The sequence below is a fragment of the Aegilops tauschii genome, chromosome 6 (assembly GCF_002575655.3).
Source record: "Aegilops tauschii subsp. strangulata cultivar AL8/78 chromosome 6, Aet v6.0, whole genome shotgun sequence".
NCBI lineage: Eukaryota > Viridiplantae > Streptophyta > Magnoliopsida > Poales > Poaceae > Aegilops > Aegilops tauschii.
Window position 1 is genome coordinate 339,950,904 of NC_053040.3, and position 24,199 is coordinate 339,975,102.

A 24,199-nucleotide genomic window follows, 5' to 3' on the forward strand; every position below is an offset into this window, starting at 1 on the left:
TTTTCAACATAGTTTTTCTCTAGGAGCATATCAAAAATAAACGGGGAGCTACATCGCGAGCTATTGATCTACAACATAGTTATGCAAATACTATCAGGACTAACTTCATGATAAATTAAAGTTCAATTAATCATATTACTTAAGCACTCCCACTTAGATAGACATCCCTCTAATCATCTAAGTGATCACGTGATCCATATCAACTAAACCATGTCCGATCATCACGTGAGATGGAGTAGATTTCAATGGTGAACATCACTATGTTGATCATATATACTATATGATTCACGCTCTACCTTTCAGTCTCAGTGTTCCGAGGCCATATCTGCATATGCTAGGCTCGTCAAGTTTAACCCGAGTATTCTGCGTGTGCAAAACTGGCTTGCACCATTGTATATGAACGTAGAGCTTATCACACCCGATCATCACGTGGTGTCTCGGCACGACGAACTGCCGCAACGGTGCATACTCAGGGAGAACACTTGTACCTTGAAATTTAGTGAGAGATCATCTTACAATGCTACCGCCGTACTAAGCAAAATAAGATGCATAAAAAGATAAACATCACATGCAATAAAATAAGTGATATGATATGGCCATCATCATCTTGTGCCTTTGATCTCCATCTCCAAAGCACCGTCATGATCACCATCGTCACCGGCTTGACACCTTGATCTCCATCGAAGCATCGTTGTCGTCTCGCCAGCTATTGCTTCTACGACTATCGCTACCGCTTAGTGATAAATTGGAGCAATTACATGGCGATTGCATTTCATACAATAAACCGACAACCATATGGCTCTTGCCAGTTGCCGATAACTGTTACAAAACATGATCATCTCATACAACAATTTATATATCATCACGTCTTGACCATATCACATCACAGCAAGCCCTGCAAAAACAAGTTAGACGTCCTCTACTTTGTTGTTGCAAATTTTACGTGGCTGCTACGGGCTTAGCAAGAACCGTTCTTACCTACGCATCAAAAACCACAACGATTTTTTGTCAAGTGTGCTGTTTTAACCTTCAACAAGGACATGGCATAGTCACACTCGATTCAACTAAAGTTGGAGAAACAGACACCCACTAGCCACCTGTGTGCGAAGCACGGCGGTAGAACCAGTCTCATGAACGCGGTCATGTAATGTCGGTCTGGGCCGCTTCATCCAACAATACCGCCGAATCAAAGTATCACATGCTGGTAAGCAGTATGACTATTATCGCCCACAACTCTTTGTGTTCTACTCATGCATATAACATCTACCCATAGACCTGGCTCGGATGCCACTGTTGGGGAACGTAGTATTTCAAAAAAATTACCTACGATCACGCAAGATCTATCTAGGAGAAGCATAGCAGCGAGACAGGAGAGTGTGTCCACGTACCCTCATAGACCGAAAGCGGAAGCGTTAGCTTAACGCGGTTGATGTAGTCGAACGTCTTCGCAATCCAACCGATCAAGCACCAAACGTACGGCACCTCCGAGTTCTGGACACGTTTAGCTCGATGACGTCCCTCAAACACTTGATCCAGCAAAGTGTCAAGGGAGAGTTCCGTCAGCACGACGGCGTGGTGACGGTGATGGTGAAGTGATCCGCGCAGGGCTTCGCCTAAGCACTACATGAATATGACCGGAGGCGTAAACTGTGGAGGGGGGCACCGCACACGGCTAACAATGTTTGTTGTCTGTTCTAGCGATGTCCCCCTTCATATATATAGGTTGGAGGGGAGGAGAGGCAGCCAAGGGGGCGCCCCAAGTAGGAGGAATCCTACTTGGGCGCCTCCCAAGTCGGCCTCCCCCTTTCCTATTCCTATTCGGAGGGGGGAAGGAAAGAGGGGAGAGGGGAAAGGAAGGGGGAATCCTATTCCCTCTATTTCCTTTCCTCCTCTACTTTTCCTTTCTCCACTTAGATCAGCCCATATGGGGGCGCACCAGCCCACAAGGGGCTGGTCTGTCGCGCCCTAGGCCCAATAAGGCCCATATCTTTTCCGGGGGGTGCCCGGAACCCCTTCCGATGACCCGATACATACCCAGTACCCGCGGAACACTTCCGGTGTCCGAATGCTATCGCCCTATATATGAATCTTTACCTCTCGACCATTTCGAGACTCCTCGTCATGTCCGTGATCTCATCCGGAACTCCGAACAACATTCGGTCACCAAATCACATAACTCATATAATACAAAATCGTCATCGAACGTTAAGCGTGCGGACCCTACGGGTTCGAGAACTATGTATACATGACCGAGACCCATCTCCGGTCAATAACCAATAGCGAAACCTGGATGCTCATATTGGCTCCTACATATTCTACGAAGATCTACCGCATAACAACATACGTCATTCCCTTTGTCATCGGTATGTTACTTGCCCGAGATTCGATCGTCGGTATCATCATACCTAGTTCAATCTCGTTACCGGCAAGTCTCTTTACTCGTTCCATAATGCATCATCCCGTAACTAACTCATTAGTCACATTGCTTGCAAGGCTTATAGTGATGTGCATTACCGAGAGGGCCCAAAGATACCTCTCCGAAACACGAGTGACAAATCCTAATCTCGATCTATGCCAACTCAACAAACACCATCGGAGACACCTATAGAGCATCTTTATAATCGCCCAGTTACGTTGTGATGTTTGATAGCACACAAGGTGTTCCTCCGGTATTCGGGAGTTGCATAATCTCATAGTTAATGGAACATGTAAATGTCATGAAGAAAGCAATAGCAATAAACTAAACGATCATTATGCCAAGCTAACGGATGGGTCTTGTCCATCACATCATTCTCCTAATGATGTGATCTCGTTCATCAAATGACAACACATGTTTATGGCTAGGAAACTTAACCATCTTTGATTAACGAGCTAGTCTAGTAGAGGCATACTAGGGACACTTTGTTTTGTCTATGTATTCACACATGTATCAAGTTTCCGGTTAATACAATTCTAGCATGAATAATAAACATTTATCATGATATAAGGAAATATAAATAACAACTTTATTATTGCCTCTAGGGCATATTTCCTTCACAAAGGTCTTCAGCAGTGCCAGTTGTTACAGACATCAGGACTATTATTTCAGCACCTGCAGCAACTGCCACGATTGCACCTCTAGTTTCAACTCCTCCCGCTACACATACCTCTGCCGAAGCTTTTGCGGACGCCCTCCTCTCCAGGCCGTCTACGCACACCGGAGCAACCAGCCAGAAGCCCCTTCAGGAGCTCCCGGAGATTGTGCCTAGAGTGTTGTATAGCACTATGCATTTTCAAGCTTTTTGGTAACTTGTTGCCAAAAGGGGAGAAAGTGTATAGATCATTAGGCTTCGAGAGAGAGAGAGAGAGAGTTTTGCTTTTTTGCCTCTCTTGCTACTTTGATCATTTGCTTTGATCATTTGGTTGTTTAATTCGTATGCTACAATTTGTGTTATGCTCGTGAGATACTCTTGTGATCATGTGTTTGATCATACTATGCCTTAATGTGTACTTGCATGATGATATCTATGATATTTGTGTATGATCAATCATGTTTACCCTTGGTGATGAGTGCATGTTATTTAACTCTTATCATTTTGTGCGCTCCACCAAAATGTATGTGACATGGAAGAATGACCCATGATCCTAATAGATTATGCATTTGCATTCAAAAGCAAATTTTAAATGATGCACAAATTTAGGGAGAGCTCTTGCTTATCACATACTTCTCAAAGCGATGATGTATTTCACTCATATTATCATTTGACGAAGCTTTGATCTATATGTTGTCATCAATTACCAAAAAGGGGGGATTGAAAGTGCAACTAATCCCCGGGTGGTTTTGGTAATTCATAACAACATATAGCTCATTGTACTAATATCCATTCAAGTTCAATATTTCAGAAAGTTCAGTGATTGGCATGGCATGGACTAGAGATGTGGACCCCTCAAACTAAGGACAAAGATTGGCAAATGCTCAAGACTCTTCATTTTCATTTTAGTGATCCAAGACCACATTGAGTCCATAGGAAAGCCAATACTATTAAAAGGGGATGAGGTGTTGCTTAATGGTCTACTTGCTCAAAGTGCTTAGTGATACTTCTCCAAAACCCTCAGCCACTTTCTCATTTCCACATATGTCCAAAACTCCAAGTCAAACTCGGCCCCACCGATTTGATCTATCTGGCGCCACCGAGTTCAGTTGATATAGCCACTGCCAGAAACCCTAGACGATTCGGTCACACCGATATGGATCTCAGTCTCTTAGAGATGGCCCTGCAAACTCTCGGTTTCCCTTTGTAACATTTAGGTCTCACCGAAATGAGCAATCGGTCCCATCGAGTTTGCTTGACCAACTCTCTGTTTGATCTTTGTTGAAATCGGTCTCACCGAGTTCATGCAATCGGTCTCACCAAGATGAGGTTTTGCCCTAGCCCTAGCACATCGATCCCACCGAGTTGTTCCAGTCGGTCCCACCAAGATTCCTAACGTTCACATTTTGAACTAAATCGGTCTCATGGAGTTATTCTATTCGGTCTGACCGAGTTGGGTCAAATGTGTGTAATGGTTGGATTTTGTGTGGATGCTATATATACCCCTCCACCCCTTCTCCATTTGAGAGACAGCCATCAGAACGTGCCTACACTTCCACTACTCATTTTCTGAGAGAGAACCACCTACTCATGTGTTGAGACCAAGACATTCCAATCCAACCACAAGAATCTTGATCTCTAGCCTTCCCCAAGTTGCTTTCCACTCAAATCATCTTTCCACCATAGCCAAACCAACCACAAGAATCTTGATCTCTAGCCTTCCGCAAGTTGCTTTCCACTCAAATCATCTTTCCACCATAGCCAAATCTGTGAGAGAGAGTTGAGTGTTGGGGAGACTATCATTTGAAGCACAAGAGCAAGGAGTTCATCATCAACACACCATCTATTACCTTTTGGAGAGTGGTGTCTCCTAGATTGGTTAGGTGTCGCTTTGAGCCTCCGACAAGATTGTGGAGTTGAACTAAGAAGTTTGTAAGGGCAAGGAGATCGCCTACTTCGTGAAGATCTACCCGAGTGAGGCAAGTCCTTCGTGGGCGATGAGCATGGTGTGATAGACAAGGTTGCTTATTCGTGGACCCTTCGTGGGTCACTACTAGGAAAAGGCCTGCTAGTGGCGCACCTGTTTTGCCTACTAATGGCGCACCAGGCAGTGCGCCATTAGTACATCACACGGTGCGCCATTACTATCTGACTTAGTAATGGCGCACCACATAGAAGTGCGCCATTACTAACATTTTTTTCAAAAAAAATCAGAAATATTTTTTCCAATTTTTTTTCGTTTTTTTCTTAATCTCGGGTCACTATGGCTTAATCTCGGGTCAATATGCTTAATCTCAAGTCAAATCGCACTCCATGGTCAAACTTCCCGAAAGGTCACCCATCCTCACACTACTCCAGCCCAAGCACGCTTAACTTCAGAGTTCTATCCAACCCCAGCACCAGCTCACTTAACAGGCACTTGTTGATATACCTAGCATATCAATCCTATTAAACCTTGTTGATGTCTAGGACTTTGTTCATGTTCATGAGTGTGATGAAATTTTGAAAAAATATTTCAAACTTCCCGGTCATATTACGTATCATATTTTGAAAAAAAATCTAAAAAAAAAGTTTTTTTGAAACCAATTTTTTTTGCTGTTACTAGTGGCGCACCTAGCAAATGGTGCGCCACTAGTAAGTTTGAATTTTTTTTTCATTTTCCCCCCTCTAGATCTTAAAAGCCCAGTATCTTTCGTTCTGTTAGGTTTTTGGGGATTTTGAAGATGTTGAACGGGGTTCCCCATGTTCAATTCGTATGTAACTTTTCGAGTAGATGATTTTTCATATAAAAAACTTTTTAATCCGAGTTCGTATGCAAAAGTTATGCCCATTTTACAAATTTCAGAGAGATTTTGCAAATAAAGTCAAAATTCATATTTGTAAATTTTTCCAACAACTAGACCGCATATCACATGAGAAACTTATTTTATTGTTAGTAATGGCGCACCGTGGGTGTGGTGCGCCATTACTAGTTAAACTAGTAATGGCGTACCATACCCACGGTGCGCCATTACTAACTTTGAAAAAAAAATTGTTAGTAGTGGCGCACCGAGGGTGTGGTGCGCCATTACTAGTTAAAACTAGTAATGGCGCACTGTCCCTGGTGCGCCATTACTAGTTTTGAAAAAAAATAAAAGAAAATTTTGTTAGTAGTGGCGCACCGAGGGTGTGGTGCGCCATTACTAGTTAAACTAGTAATGGCGCACTATCCCCTGGTGCGCCATTACTAGTTTTAAAAAAAATATAAAAAAATTGTTAGTAGTGGCGCACCGTGGATGTGGTGCGCCATTAGTATTTGGACACTAATGGCGTACCAACACATGGTGCGCCATTAGTATATAGTAGTGGTGCACCACATGTGTGGTGCGCCATTAGTGTCCATATTATCTATAGCCCTTTTCTTAGTAGTGGGTGGAGCCCTCCGTGGACTCGCGCAACAGTTACCCTTCATGGGTTGAAGTCTCCATCAACGTGGATGTACGATAGCACCACCTATCAGAACCACGCCAAAAACCTATGTGTCTACATTGCGTTTGCCTTCTCCAAACCCTTCCATTTACCTTCGTATGCAATGTTTTACTTTCCGCCGCTACACTCTTAGAATTGCATGTGTTGGTTGATTGCTTGACTTGTACTAGTAGTTGTTAAAATCTGCCAACAGTTAAAATTGGGAAAAGGCTATATTTTTATTTGGTCAAGTAGTCTAATCACCCCCCCCTCTAGACCTACTTTTGATCCTATAGGCCGCCATTTCTCATGGATGTCGAAGAAGGAAGAAGGGAGCGTCGACGGCTTGGAAGGAGGGGGATGAGGCTCGGAGGTGGTGGGATTTCTGTCATGGCCGACTGTCTTTTAAATAGTAGCTGCCATAAGGGCGGGCAGAGCGAAAGCTTGGGTGCATTCGCCGGGGTTGGTTTCTTGTTCGTCGTGCTGGTGTGAATGTCGGGCAAGCAAAAGGACAGTCAGATTGCTTGAGTGCGGTAGGAAGTCGTCCCATTATCCCGCCTGGTCTAGTCCGTTGAACCAACATTAACAAGGGACGGAGAGAGAGCGCACGCAGCGTGAGCGTCGAGCCGGAGCAAGTTTCTCGACCACCGCATCGATGTGAATGCCGCGTCATTCGGCCAACATGCGGCAATGACCGGTTATGTTGGCTTTTGGACAAGCATGAATGCGACGTGGAGAGCAGAGTGTGTTGGAAATATGCCCTAGAGGCAATAATAAAATGGTTATTATTGTATTTCCTTGTTCATGATAATTGTCTATTGTTCATGCTATAATTGTATTAACTGGAAACCGTAATACATGTGTGAATACATAGACCACAACATGTCCCTAGTAAGCCTCTAGTTGACTAGCTCGTTGATCAATAGATGGTTATGGTTTCCTGACCAGGGACATTGGATGTCATTGATAACGGGATCACATCATTAGGAGAATGATGTGATGGACAAGACCCAATCCTAAGCATAGCACAAGATCGTGTAGTTCGTCTGCTAAAGCTTTTCTAATGTCAAGTATCATTTCCTTAGACCATGAGATTGTGCAACTCCCGGATACCGTAGGAGTGCTTTGGGTGTGCCAAACGTCACAACGTAACTGGGTGGCTATAAAGGTGCACTACGGGTATCTCCGAAAGTGTCTGTTGGGTTGGCACGAATCGAGACTGGGATTTGTCACTCCGTATGACGGAGAGGTATCTCTGGGCCCACTCGGTAATGCATCATCATAATGAGCTCAATGTGACCAAGTGTTTGTTCACGGGATCATGCATTACGGTACGAGTAAAGTGACTTGCCGGTAACGAGATTGAACAAGGTATTGGGATACCGACGATCGAATCTCGGGCAAGTAACGTACCGATTGACAAAGGGAATTGTATACGGGATTGATTGAATCCTCGACATCGTGGTTCATCCGATGAGATCATCGTGGAGCATGTGGGAGCCAACATGGGTATCCAGATCCCGCTGTTGGTTATTGACCGGAGAGTCGTCTCGGTCATGTCTGCATGTCTCCCGAACCCGTAGGGTCTACACACTTAAGGTTCGGTGACGCTAGAGTTGTAGAGATATTAGTATGCGGTTAACCGAAAGTTGTTCGGAGTCCCGGATGAGATCCCGGACGTCACGAGGAGTTCCGGAATGGTCCGGAGGTAAAGATTTATATATGGGAAGTCCTATTTTGGCCACCGGAAAATGTTCGGGATTTTTTGGTATTGTACCGGGAAGGTTCTAGAAGGTTCCAAAGTGGGGCCCACCTGCATGGGGGGACCCACATGAACGTGGGTAGTGGGGGCAAGGCCCCACACCCCTGGTCAAGGCGCACCAAGATCCCACCTTAGAAGGAATAAGATCATATCCCGAAGGGATAAGATCAAGATCCCTAAAAAAGGGGGATAACAATCGGTGGGGAAGGGAAATGATGGGATTTCTTTCCCCCACCTTTGCCAACGCCCCAATGGACTTGGAGGGCAAGAAACCAGCCCCCTCCGCCCCTATATATAGTGGGGAGGCGCATGGGAGCAGCACCCCAAGCCCTGGTGCCTCCCTCCCTCCCGTGACACCTCTTCCTCCCCGCTTGCGCTTGGTGAAGCCCTGTCGGGATCCCGCTACTTCCACCACCACGCCGTCGTGCTGCTGGATCTCCATCAACTTCTCCTCCCCCCCTTGCTGGATCAAGAAGGAGGAGACGTCCCCGCTCCGTACGTGTGTTGAACGCGGAGGTGCCGTCCGTTCGGCACTAGGATCATCGGTGATTTGGATCACGACGAGTACGACTCCATCAACCCCGTTCTCTTGAACGCTTCCGCGTGCGATCTACAAGGGTAAGTAGATGCACTCTTTTCCCTCTCATTGCTAGAAGACTCCATAGATTGATCTTGGTGACACGTAGGAAAATTTTGATTTATTGCTACGTTCCCCACAGTGGCATCATGAGCCAGGTTTATGCGTCGATTCTATGCACGAGGAGAACACAAAGTAGTTGTGGGCGACGATTTGTTCAATTTGCTAACCGTTACTAGTCTTATCTTGATTCGGCGGCATTGTGGGATGAAGCGGCCCGGACCGACCTTACACGTACTCTTACGTGAGACAGGTTCCACCGACTGACATGCACTTGATGCATAAGGTGGCTACCGGGTGTCTGTCTCTCCCACTTTAGTCGGATCAGATTCGATGAAAAGGGTCCTTATGAAGGGTAAATAGCAATTGGCATATCACCGTTGTGGCTTTTGCGTAGGTAAGAAACGTTCTTGCTAGAAACCCATAGCAGCCACGTAAAACATGCAACAACAATTAGAGGACGTCTAACTTATTTTTGCAGGGTATGCTATGTGATGTGATATGGCCAAAAGGATGTGATGAATGATATATGTGATGTATGAGATTGATCATGTTCTTGTAATAGGAATCACGACTTGCATGTCGATGAGTATGACAACTGGCAGGAGCCATAGGAGTTGTCTTAATTTATTGTATGACCTGCGTGTCAATGAAAATGCCATGTAATTACTTTACTTTATTGCTAACCGTTAGCCATAGTAGTAGAAGTAATAGTTGGCGAGACAACTTCATGAAGACACGGTGATGGAGATCATGGTGTCATGCCGGTGACGAAGGTGATCATGTCGTGCCTCAAAGATGGAGATCAAAAGGCGCAAGATGATATTGGCCATATCATGTCACTTTATGATTTGCATGTGATGTTTGTCATGTTTACATCTTATTTGCTTAGAACGACGGTAGCATAAATAAGATGATCCCTCACTAAAATTTCAAGAGATGTGTTCCCCCTAACTGTGCACCATTGCGAAGGTTCGTTGTTTCGAAGCACCACGTGATGATCGGGTGTGATAGATTCTAACGTTCGCATACAATGGGTGTAAGCCAGATTTACACATACGAAACACTTAGGTTGACTTGACGAGCCTAGCTTGTACAAACATGGCCTCGGAACACAAGAGACCGAAAGGTCGAACATGAGTCGTATAGTAGATACGATCAACATGGAGATGTTCACCGTTGATGACTAGTCCGTCTCACGTGATGATCGGACACGGCCTAGTTGACTCGGATCATGTATCACTTAGATAACTAGAGGGATGTCTATCTAAGTGGGAGTTCATCAAATAATCAGATGAACTTAATTATCATGAACATAGTCAAAAGGTCTTTGCAAATTATGTCGTAGCTTATGCTTTAGTTCTACTAAGATATGTTCCTAGAGAAAATTTAGTTGAAAGTTGACAGTAGCAATTATGCGGACTGGGTCCGTATACTGGGGATTGTCCTCATTGCTACACAGAAGGCTTATGTCCTTAATGCACCGCTCGGTATGTGAACCTCGAGCGTCGTCTGTAGATGTTGCGAACATCTGACATACACGTTTTGATGACTACGTGATAGTTCAGTGTGTGATGCTAACGGTTTAAAATTGTGGCACCAAAGACGGTTTTGAAACGTCACAGAACATATGAGATGTTCCAAAGACTGAAATTGGGATTTCAGACTAGTGCCCACGTCAAGAGGTATGAGACCTCCGACAAGTTTCTTAAGCCTGCAAACTAAGGGAGAAAAGCTCAATCGTTGAGCATGTGCTCAGATTGTCTGAGTACAACAATCGCTTGAATCGAGTGGGAGTTAATCTTCCAGATGAGATAGTGATGGTTCTCCATAGTCACTGCCGCCAAGCTATTAGAGCTTCGTGATGAACTATAACATAACAGGGATAGACATGATGATCCTTGAGCAATTCGCGATGTTTGACACCGCGAAAGTAGAAATCAAGTAGGAGCATCAATTGTTGATGGTTAGTGAAACCACTAGTTTCAAGAAGGGCAAGGGAAAGAAGGGATACTTCATGAAACGGCAAATCAGTTGTTGCTCTAGTGAAGAAACCCAAGGTTGAACCCAAACCCGAGACTAAGTGCTTCTGTAATGAGGGGAACGGTCACTGAAGCAGGACTACCCTAGATACTTGGTAGATGAGAAGGCAGGCAAGGTCGACAGAAGTATATTGGATATACATTATATTAATGTGTACTTTACTAGTACTCCTAGTAGCACCAGGGTATTAGATACCGGTTCGGTTGCTAAGTGTTGGTAACTCGAAATAAAAGGCTACGGAATAAACGGAGACTAGCTAAAGGTGAGATGACGATATGTGTTGGAAGTGTTTCCAAGGTTGATGTGATCAAGCATCGCATGCTCCTTCTACCATCGAGATTGGTGTTAAACCTAAATAATTGTTATTTGGTTTTTGCGTTGAGCATAGACATGATTGGATTATGTTTATCGCAATACGGTTATTCATTTAAGGAGAATAATGGTTACTCTTTCGAATAATACCTTCAAATGGTCTTGCACCTAAAATGAATGGTTTATTGAATCTCGATCGTAGTGATACACATGTTCATGCCAAAAGATATAAGATAGTAATGATAGTACCACATACTTGGCACTGCTATTTGAGTCATATTGGGATAAAAACGCATGAAGAAGCTCCATGTAGATGGATCTTTGGACTCACTCGTTTTTGAAAAGATTGAGACATGCGAACCATGTCCATTGGTATATATGCATGAAGAAACTCCATGCAGATGGATCGTTTGGACTCACTTGATTTTGAATCACCTGAGACATGCAAATCATACCACATGGGCAAGATGACTGAAAGGCCTCGTTTTTAGTGAGATGGAACAAGAGAGCAACTTGTTGGAAGTAATACATTTTGATGTGTGCAATCCAATGAGTGCTTAGGCACGCAGTGAATATCATTATGCTCTTACTTCACAGATGATTTGAGTGGATGCTAAGTATGTTTACTTGATGAAACACAAGTCTGAATTATTGAAAGGTTCAAGTAATTTCAGAGTGAAGTTGAAGATCGTCGTGACAAGAGGATAAAATGTCTATGATATGATCATAGAGATGAATATCTGAGTTACGAGTTTGGCACACAATTAAGACATTGTGGAAAGTGTTTCACAATTAATACTGCCTGGAACACCATAGTGTGATGGTGTGTCCGAACATCATAACTGCACCCTATTGGATATGGTGCATACCATGATGTCTCTTATCGAATTACCACTATCGTTTATGGGCTAGGCATTAGAGACAACCGCATTCACTTTAAATAGGGCACCACGCAATTCCGTTGAGACGACACCGTATGAACTATGGTTTAGAGAAACCTAAGCTGTCGTTTCTTAAAAGTTTGGGGCTGCGATGCTTATGTGAAAAAAGGTTTCAGGCTGATAAGCTCGAACCCAAAGCAGATAAATGCATCTTCGTAGAATACCCAAAACAGTTGGGTATACCTCCTAATTCAAATCTGGAAGCAAAAGTGATTGTTTCTAGAAACGGGTCCTTTCTCGAGGAAAAGTTTCTCTCGAAAGAATAGAGTGGGAGGATGGTGGAGACTTGATGAGGTTATTGAACCATGACTTCAACTAGTGTGTAGCAGGGCACAGGAAGTTGTTCCTGTGGCACCTACACCAATTGAAGTGGAAGCTTATGATAGTGATCATGAAACTTCGGATCAAGTCACTACCAAACCTCGTAGGACAACAAGGATGCGTACTACTTCAGAGTGGTACGTAATCCTGTCTTGGAAGTGATGTTGCTAGACAACAATGAACCTACGAGCTATGGAGAAGCAATGATGGGCCCGGATTCCGACGAATGGCTCGAGGCCATAAAATCCGAGAGAGGATCCATGTATTAAAAACAAAGTGTAGACTTTGGAAGAACTACTTGATGGTCGTAAGGCTGTTGGGTGCAGATGGATTTTAAAAGGAAGACAGACAATGATGGTAAGTGTCACCATTAAGAAAGCTCGACTTGTCATTAAGATGTTTTCCGGCAAGTTCAAGGAGTTGACTGCGATGAGACTTTCTCACTCGTAGCGATCCTAAGAGTCTGTTGGAATTATATTAGCAGTTACTGCATTATTTATGAAATCTTGGAGATAGGATGTCAAAACATTGTTTCCTCGACGATTTTCTTGAGGAAAGGTTGTGATACAACCAGAAGGTTTTGTCAATCCTAAAAGATGCTAACAAGTATGCAAAGCTCCAGCAATCCTTCTAAGGACTGGAGTAAGCATCTCGGAGTTGGAATGTACGCTTTGATGAGATGATCAAAGATTTTGGGTTTATACAAAGTTTATGAGAAACTTGTATTTCCAAAGAAGTGAGTGGGAGCACTATAGAATTTCTGATGAGTATATGTTGTTGACATATTGTTGATCAGAAATGATGTAGAATTTCTGGAAAGCATATAGGGTTATTTGAAAAGTTTTTTCAATGGAAAACCTGGATTAAGCTACTTGAACATTGAGCATCAAGATCTATAAGGATAGATCAAAAAAGCTTAATAGTACTTTCAAATGAATACACACCGTGACAAGATTTTGAAGGAGTTCAAATAGATCAGCAAAGAAGGAGTTCTTGGCTGTGTTACAAGGTGTGAGTATTGAGTAAGACTCAAGACCTGACCACGGCAGAAGAGAGAGAAAGGACGAAGGTCGTCCCCTATGCTTTAGACGTAGGCTCTACAATATGCTATGCTGTGTACCACACCTGAAGTGTGCCTTGCCATGAGTTAGTCAAGGGGTACAATAGTGATCCGGGAATGGATCACATGACAGCGGTCAAACTTATCCTTAGTAACTAGTGGACTAAGAAACTTTCTCGATTATGGAGGTGGTAAAAGAGTTCGTCGTAAAGGGTTACGTCGATGCAAACTTTGACACTAATTCGGATGACTCTGAGTAGTAAACCGGATTCGTATAGTAGAGCAGTTATTTGGAATAGCTCCAACTAGCGCATGGTAGCTGCATCTACAAGATGACATAGAGATTTGTAAAGCACACACGGATCTGAAAGGTTGAGACCCGTTGACTAGTAACCTCTCTCACAAGCGAGATATGAACAAACCCCATGGGTGTTGGGTTCATTACAATCACATAGTGATGTGAACTAGATTATTGACTCTAGTGCAAGCGGGATACTGTTGGAAATATGCCCTAGAGGCAATAATAAAATAGTTATTATTGTTGGGGAACGTAGTAATTTCAAAAATATTTCCTACGCACACGCAAGATCATGGTGATGCATAGCAACGAGAGGGGAGAGTGATGTCCACGTACCCTCGTAGACCGACAGCGGAAGCGTTATCACAACGCGGTTGATGTAGTCGTACGTCTTCATGATCCGACCGATCAAGTACCGAACGCACGGCACCTCCGAGTTCTACACACGTTCAGCTCGATGACGTCCCTCGAACTCCGATCCAGCCGAGTGTTGAGGGAGAGTTTCGTCAGCACGACGGCGTGGTGACGATGATGATGTTCCACCGACGCAGGGCTTCGCCTAAGCTCCGCAACGGTATTATCGAGGTGTAATATGGTGGAGGGGGGCACCGCACACGGCTAAGAGATCTCAAGGATCAATTGTTGTGTCTCTGGGGTGCCCCCTGCCCCCGTATATAAAGGAGCAAGGGGGAGGCAGCCGGCCAAGGGGAGAGGCGCGCCATAGGGGGAGTCCTACTCCCACCGGGAGTAGGACTCCTCCTTTCCTTGTGGGAGTAGGAGAAGGGAAGGGGGAAGGAGAAAGAAGGAAGGGTGCGCCCCCCTTCCCTAGTCCAATTCGGACCAGACCATGGGGAGGGGCGCGGCCACCTTTTGAGGCCTTTCTCTCCTTTCCCGTATGGCCCATTAAGGCCCAATACGAATTCCCGTAACTCTCCGGTACTCCGAAAAATACCCGAATCACTCGGAACCTTTTCGAAGTCCGAATATAGTCGTCCAATATATCGATCTTTACGTCTCGGCCATTTCGAGACTCCTCGTCATGTCCCCGATCTCATCCGGGACTCCGAACTCCTTCGGTACATCAACATACATAAACTCATAATAAAATTGTCATCGTAACGTTAAGCGTGCGGACCCTTCGGGTTCGAGAACTATGTAGACATGACCGAGACACCTCTCCGATCAATAACCAATAGCAGGACCTCGATGCCCATATTGGCTCCCACATATTCTATGAAGATCTTTATCGGTCAGACCGCATAACAACATACGTTGTTTCCTTTGTCATCGGTATGTTACTTGCCCGAGATTCGATCGTCGGTATCTCGATACCTAGTTCAATCTCGTTACCGGCAAGTCTCTTTACTCGTTCCGTAATACATCATCCCGCAACTAACTCATTAGTCACAATGCTTGCAAGGCTTATAGTGATGTGCATTACCGAGTGGGCCCAGAGATACCTCTCCGACAATTGGAGTGACAAATCCTAATCTCGAAATACGCAAACCCAACAAGTACCTTTGGAGACACCTGTAGAGCACCTTTATAATCACCCATTTACGATGTGACATTTGGTAGCACACAAAGTGTTCCTCCGGTAAACGGGAGTTGCATAATCTCATAGTCATAGGAACATGTATAAGTCATGAAGAAAGCAATAGCAACATAATAAACGATCGGGTGCTAAGCTAACGGAATGGGTCAAGTCAATCACGTCATTCTCCTAATGAGGTGATCTCGTTAATCAAAAACAACTCATGCCTATGGCTAGGAAACATAACCATCTTTGATTAACGAGCTAGTCAAGTAGAGGCATACTAGTGACACTCTGTTTGTCTATGTATTCACACATGTATTATGTTTCCGGTTAATACAATTCTAGCATGAATAATAAACATTTATCATGATATAAGGAAATATATAATACTTTATTATTGCCTCTAGGGCATATTTCCTTTAGTCTCCCACTTGCACTAGAGTCAATAATCTAGTTCACATCGCCATGTGATTTAACATCAACAATTCACATCACCATGTGATTAACACCCATAGTTCACATCTCCATGTGACCAACACTCAAAGGGTTTACTAGAGTCAATAATCTAGTTCACATCGCTATGTGATTAACACCCAAAGAGTACTAAGGTGTGATCATGTTTTGCTTGTGAGATAATTTTAGTCAACGGGTCTGTCACATTCAGATCCGTAAGTATTTTGCAAATTTCTATGTCTACAATGCTTTGCACGGAGCTTCTCTAGCTAATTGCTCCCACTTTCAATATGTATCTAGACCGAGACTTAGAGTCATCTAGATTTAGTGTCAAAACTTGCATCGACGTAACCCTTTACGACGAACCTTTTGTCACTTCCATAATCGAGAAACATATCCTTATTCCACTAAGGATAATTTTGACCGTTGTCCAGTGATCTACTCCTAGATCACTATTGTACTCCCTTGCCAAAATCAATGTAGGGTATACAATAGATCTGGTACACAGCTTGGCATACTTTATAGAACCTATGGCCAAGGCATAGGGAATGACTTTCATTCTCTTTCTATCTTCTGCCGTGGTCGGGCTTTGAGTCTTACTCAATTTCACACCTTGTAACACAGGCAAGAACTCTTTCTTTGACTGTTCTATTTTGAACTACTTCAAAATCTTGTTAAGGTATGTACTCATTGAAAAAACTTATCAAGCGTCTTGATCTATCTCTATAGATCTTGATGCTCAATATGTAAGCAGCTTCACCGAGGTCTTTCTTTTGAAAAACTCCTTTCAAACACTCCTTTATGCTTTGCAGAATAATTCTACATTATTTCCGATCAACAATATGTCATTCACATATACTTATCAGAAATGTTGTAGTGCTCCCACTCACTTTCTTGTAAATACAGGCTTCACCGCCAGTCTGTATAACACTATATCCTTTGATCAACTTATCAAAGTGTACATTCCAACTCCGAGATGCTTGCACCAGTCCATAGATGGATCGCTGGAGCTTGCATATTTTGTTAGCACCTTTAGGATTGACAAAACCTTCTGGTTGCATCATATACAACTCTTCTTTAATAAATCCATTAAGGAATGCAGTTTTGTTTATCCATTTGCCAGATTTCATAAAATGCGGCAATTGCTAACATGATTCGGACAGACTTAAGCATAGATACGAGTGAGAAACTCTCATCGTAGTCAACATCTTGAACTTGTCAAAAACCTTTTTGCGACAATTCTAGCTTTGTAGATAGTGACACTACTATCAGCGTCCGTCTTCCTCTTGAAGATCCATTTATTTTCTATGGCTTGCCGATCATCGGGCAAGTCATCCAAAGTCCACACTTTGTTCTCATACATGGATGCCATCTCAGATTTCATGGCCTCAAGCCATTTTGCGGAATCTGGGCTCACCATCGCTTCCTCATAGTTCGTAGGTTCGTCATGGTCTAGTAACATAACCTCCAGAACAGGATTACCGTACCACTCTGGTGCGGATCTTACTCTGGTTTACCTATGAGGTTTGGTAGTAACTTGATCTGAAGTTACATGATCATCATCATTAACTTCCTCACTAATTGGTGGAGTCACAGGAACAGATTTCTGTGATGAACTACTTTCCAATAAGGGAGCAGGTACAGTTACCTCATCAAGTTGTACTTCCTCCCACTCACTTCTTTCGAGAGAAACTCCTTCTCTAGAAAGGATCCATACTAAGCAACGAATGTCTTGCCTTCGGATCTATGATAGAAGGTGTACCCAACTATCTCCTTTGGGTATCCTATGAAGACACATTTCTCCGATTTGGGTTTGAGCTTATCAGGATAGAACTTTTTCACATAAGCATCGCAACCCCAAACTCTAAGAAACGACAACTTTGGTTTCTTGCCAAACCACAGTTCATAAGGCGTCGTCTCAACGGATTTTGATGGTGCCCTATTTAACGTGAATGTAGCTATCTCTAATGCATAACCCCAAAACGATAGTGGTAAATTGGTAAGAGACATCATATATCGCACCATATCTAAAAAAGTACGGTTACGATGTTCGGACACACCATTACACTGTGGTGTTCCAGGTGGCGTGAGTAGTGAAACTATTTCACATTGTTTTAACTGAAGGCCAAACTCGTAACTCAAATATTTTACCTCTGCGATCATATCGTAGTAACTTTTATTTTCTTGTTACGATGATTCTCCACTTCACTCTGAAATTATTTTAACTTTTCAAATGTTTCAGACTTTGTGTTTCATCAAGTAGATATACCCATATCTGCTCAAATCATTTGTGAAGGTCAGAAAATAATGATACCTGCTACGAGCCTCAATATTCATCGGACCACATACATCTGTATGTATGATTTCCAATAAATCTGTTGCTCTCTCCATAGTTCCGGAGAACGGTCATCTTGCCCATGAGGCACGGTTCGCAAGCATCAAGTGATTCATAATCAAGTGATTCCAAAAGTCCATCAGTATGGAGTTTCTTCATGCGCTTTACACTGATATGACCCAAACGGCAGTGCCACAAATAAGTTGCACTATCATTATTAACTTTGCATCTTTTGGCTTCAATATTATGAATATGTGTATCACTACGATCGAGATCCAACAAACCATTTTCGTTGGTGTGTATGACCATAGAAGGTTTTTATTCATGTAAACAGAACAACAATTGTTCTCTAACTTAAATGAATAACCGTATTGCAATAAACATGATCAAATCATATTCATGCTCAACGCAAACACCAAATAACACTTATTTAGTTTCAACACTAATCCCGAAAGTACAGGGAGTGTGCGATGATGATCATATCAATCTTGGAACTACTTCCAACACACATCGTCGCCTCGCCTTTTTACTAGTCTCTGTTTATTCTGCATCTCCCGTTTCGAGTTACTACTCTTAGCAACTAAACCAGTATCAAATACCGAGGGGTTGCTATAAACACTAGTAAAGTACACATCAATAACATGTATATCCAATATACCTTTGTTCACTTTGCCATCCTTCTTATCCACCAAATAGTTGGGGCAGTTCCGCTTCCAGTGACCAGTCCCTTTGCAGTAGAAGCACTTAGTCTCAGGCTTAGGACCAGACTTAGGCTTCTTCACTTGAGCAGCAACTTGCTTGCCGTTCTACTTGAAGTTCCCCTTCTATCCCTTTGCCCTTTTCTTGAAACTAGTGGTCTTGTTAACCATCAACACTTGATGCTCTTTCTTGATTTCTACCTTCGTCGATTTCAGCATCGCGAAGAGCTCGGGAATTACTTTCGTCATCCCTTACATACTATAGTTCATCACGAAGTTCTACTAACTTGGTGATGGTGACTAGAGAATTCTGTCAATCACTATTTTATCTGGAAGATTAACTCCCACTTGATTCAAGCGATTGTAGTACCCAGACAATCTGAGCACATGCTCACTAGTTGAGCGATTCTCCTCCATCTTTTAGCTATAGAACTTGTTGGAGACTACATATCTCTCAACTCGGGTATTTGCTTGAAATATTAACTTCAACTCCTGGAACATCTCATATGGTCCATGACGTTCAAAACGTCTTTGAAGTCCCGATTCTAAGCCGTTAAGCATGGTGCACTAAACTATCAAGTAGTCATCATATTGAGCTAGCCAAACGTTCATAACGTCTGCATCTGCTCCTGCAATAGGTCTGTCACCTAGCGGTGCATCAAGGACATAATTTTTCTGTGCAGCAATGAGGATAATCCTCAGATCACGGATCCAATCCGCATCTTTGCTACTAACATCTTTCAACATAATTTTTCTCTAGGAACATATCAAAAATAAACACAGGGAAGCAACAACGCGAGCTATTGATCTATAACATAATTTGCAAAATACTATCAGGACTAAGTTCATGATAAATTTAAGTTCAATTAATCATATTACTTAAGAAATCCCACTTAGATAGACATCCCTCTAATCCTCTAAGTGATCACGTGATCCATATCAACTAAACCATGTACGATCATCACGTGAGATGGAGTAGTTTCAACGGTGAACATCACTATGTTGATCATATCTACTATATGATTCACGCTCGACCTTTCGGTCTCCGTGTTCCGAGGCCATATCTGTTATATGCTAGGCTCGTCAAGTTTAACCTGAGTATTCCGCATGCGCAACTGTTTTGCACCCGTTGTATTTGAACGTAGAGCCTATCACACCCGATCATCACGTGGTGTCTCAGCACGAAGACCTTTTGCAACGGTGCATACTCAGGGAGAACACTTATACTTTGATAATTTAGTGAAGGATCATCTTATAATGCTACCGTCAAACAAAGCAAGATAAGATGCATAAAGGATTAACATCATATGCAATCAATATAAGTGATATGATATGGCCATCATCATCTTGTGCTTGTGATCTCCATCTCCGAAGCACCGTGCTTGTGATCTCCATCTTCGAAGCACCGTCATGATCACCATCGTCACCGGCGCGACACCTTGATCTCCATCGTAGCATCATTGTCGTCTCGCCAACTTATTGCTTTTACGACTATCGCTACCGCTTAGTGATAAAGTAAAACTATTACATGGCGATTGCATCTCATACAATAAAGCGACAACCATATGGCTCCTGCCAGTTGCCGATAACTCGGTTACAAAACATGATCATCTCATACAACACATTATATCACATCATGTCTTGACCAAATCACATCACAACATGCCCTGCAAAAACAAGTTAGACGTCCTCTACTTTGTTGTTGCATATTTTACGTGGCTGCTACGGGCTTAGCAAGAACCGTTCTTACCTACGCATCAAAACCACAACGATAGTTTGTCAAGTTGGTGTTGTTTTAACCTTCGCAAGGACCGGGCGTAGCCACACTCGGTTCAACTAAAGTGAGAGAGACAGACACCCGCCAGCCACCTTTAAGCAACGAGTGCTCCGAACGATGAAACCAGTCTCGCGTAAGCGTACGCGTAATGTCGGTCCGGGCCGCTTCATCTCACAATACCGCTGAACCAAAGTATGACATGCTGGTAAGCAGTATGACTTATATCGCCCACAACTCACTTGTGTTCTACTCGTGCATAGCATCAACGCATAAAACCAGGCTCGGATGCCACTGTTGGGGAACGTAGTAATTTCAAAAAATTCCCTACGCACACGCAAGATCATGGTGATGGATAGCAACGAGAGGGGAGAGTGATGTCCACGTACCCTCGTAGACCGACAGCGGAAGCGTTATCACAACGCGGTTGATGTAGTCGTACGTCTTCACGATCCGACCGATCAAGTACCGAACGCACGGCACCTCCGAGTTCTACACACGTTCAGCTCGATGACGTCCCTCGAACTCCGATCCAGCCGAGTGTTGAGGGAGAGTTTCGTCAGCACGACGGCGTGGTGACGATGATGATGTTCCACCGACGCAGGGCTTCGCCTAAGCTCCGCAACGGTATTATTGAGGTGTAATATGGTGGAGGGGGGCACCGCACACGGCTAAGAGATCTCAAGGATCAATTGTTGTGTCTCTGGGGTGCCCCCCTGCCCCCGTATATAAAGGAGCAAGGGGGAGGCAGCCGGCCAAGGGGAGAGGCGCGCCATAGGGGGAGTCCTACTCCCACCGGGAGTAGGACTCCTCCTTTCCTTGTGGGAGTAGGAGAAGGGAAGGGGGAAGGAGAAAGAAGGAAGGGTGCGCCCCCCTTCCCTAGTCCAATTCGGACCAGACCATGGGGAGGGGCGCGGCCACCTTTTGAGGCCTTTCTCTCCTTTCCCGTATGGCCCATTAAGGCCCAGTACGAATTCCCGTAACTCTCCGGTACTCCGAAAAATACCCAAATCACTCGGAACCTTTCCGAAGTCCGAATATAGTCGTCCAATATATCGATCTTTACGTCTCGGCCATTTCGAGACTCCTCGTCATGTCCCCGATCTCATACGGGACTCCGAACTCCTCCGGTACATCAACATACATAAACTCATAATAAAACTGTCATCGTAACGTTAAGCGTGCGGACCCTTCGGGTTCGAGAACTATGTAGACATGACCGAGACACCTCTCCGGTCAATAACCAATAGCGGGACCTGGATGCCCATATTGGCTCCCACATATTCTACGAAGATCTTTATCGGTCAGACCGCATAACAACATACGTTGTTCCCTTTGTCATCGGTATGTTACTTGCCCGAGATTCGATCGTCGATATCTCGATACCTAGTTCAACCTCGTTACCGGCAAGTCTCTTTACTCGTTCCGTAATACATCATCCCGCAACTAACTCATTAGTCACAATGCTTGCAAGGCTTATAGTGATGTGCATTACCGAGTGGGCCCAGAGATACCTCTCCGACAATTGGAGTGACAAATCCTAATCTCGAAATACGCAAACCCAACAAGTACCTTTGGATACACCTGTAGAGCACCTTTATAATCACCCATTTACGTTGTGACGTTTGGTAGCACACAAAGTGTTCCTCCGGTAAACGGGAGTTGCATAATCTCATAGTCATAGGAACATGTATAAGTCATGAAGAAAGCAATAGCAACATACTAAACGATCGGGTGCTAAGCTAACGGAATGGGTCAAGTCAATCACGTCATTCTCCTAATGAGGTGATCTCGTTAATCAAATAACAACTCATGCCTATGGCTAGGAAACATAACCATCTTTGATTAACGAGCTAGTCAAGTAGAGGCATACTAGTGACACTCTGTTTGTCTATGTATTCACACATGTATTATGTTTCCGGTTAATACAATTCTAGCATGAATAATAAACATTTATCATGATATAAGGAAATATATAATACTTTATTATTGCCTCTAGGGCATATTTCCTTCAATTATTGTATTTCCTTGTTCATGATAATTGTCTATTGTTCATGCTATAATTGTATTAACTGGAAACCGTAATACATGTGTGAATACATAGACCATAACATGTCCCTAGTAAGCCTCTAGTTGACTAGCTCGTTGATCAATGGATGGTTATGGTTTCCTGACCATGGACATTGGATGTCATTGATAACGGGATCACATCATTAGGAGAATGATGTGATGGACATGACCCAACCCTAAGCATAGCACAAGATCGTGTAGTTCGTCTGCTAAAGCTTTTCTAATGTCAAGTATCATTTCCTTAGACCATGAGATTGTGCAACTCCCGGATACCGTAGGAGTGCTTTGGGTGTGCCAAACGTCACAACGTAACTGGGTGGCTATAAAGGTGCACTACGGGTATCTCCGAAAGTGTCTGTTGGGTTGGCACGAATCGAGACTGGGATTTGTCACTCCGTATGACGGAGAGGTATCTCTGGGCCCACTCGGTAATGCATCATCATAATGAGCTCAATGTGACCAAGTGTTTGGTCACGGGATCATGCATTACGGTACGAGTAAAGTGACTTGCCGGTAACGAGATTGAACAAGGTATTGGGATACCGACGATCGAATCTCGGGCAAGTAAGGTACCGATTGACAAAGGGAATTGTATACGGGATTGATTGAATCCTCGACATCGTGGTTCATCCGATGAGATCATCGTGGAACATGTGGGAGCCAACATGGGTATCCAGATCCCGCTGTTGGTTATTGACCGGAGAGTCGTCTCGGTCATGTCTGCATGTCTCCCGAACCCGTAGGGTCTACACACTTAAGGTTCGGTGACGCTAGAGTTGTAGAGATATTAGTATGCGGTTAACCGAAAGTTGTTCGGAGTCCCGGATGAAATCCCGGACGTCACGAGGAGTTCTGGAATGGTCCGAAGGTAAAGATTTATATATGGGAAGTCCTATTTTGGCCACCGGAAACTGTTCGGGATTTTTTGGTATTGTACCGGGAAGGTTCTAGAAGGTTCCAAAGTGGGGCCCACCTGCATGGGGGGACCCACATGAACGTGGGTAGTGGGGGCAAGGCCCCACACCCCTGGTTAAGGCGCACCAAGATCCCACCTTAGAAGGAATAAGATCATATCCCGAAGGGATAAGATCAAGATCCCTAAAAAAGGGGGATAACAATCGGTGGGGAAGGAAAATGATGGGATTTCTTTCCCCCACCTTTGCCAACGCCCCAATGGATTTGGAGGGCAAGAAACCAGCCCCCTCCACCCCTATATATAGTGGGGAGGCACATGGGAGCAGCACCCCAAGCCCTGGTGCCTCCCTCCCTCCCGTGACACCTCTTCCTCCCCGCTTGCGCTTGGTGAAGCCCTGCCGGGATCCCGCTACTTCCACCACCACGCCGTCGTGCTGCTAGATCTCCATCAACTTCTCCTCCCCCCTTGCTGGATCAAGAAGGAGGAGACGTCCCCGCTCCGTACGTGTGTTGAACGCGGAGGTG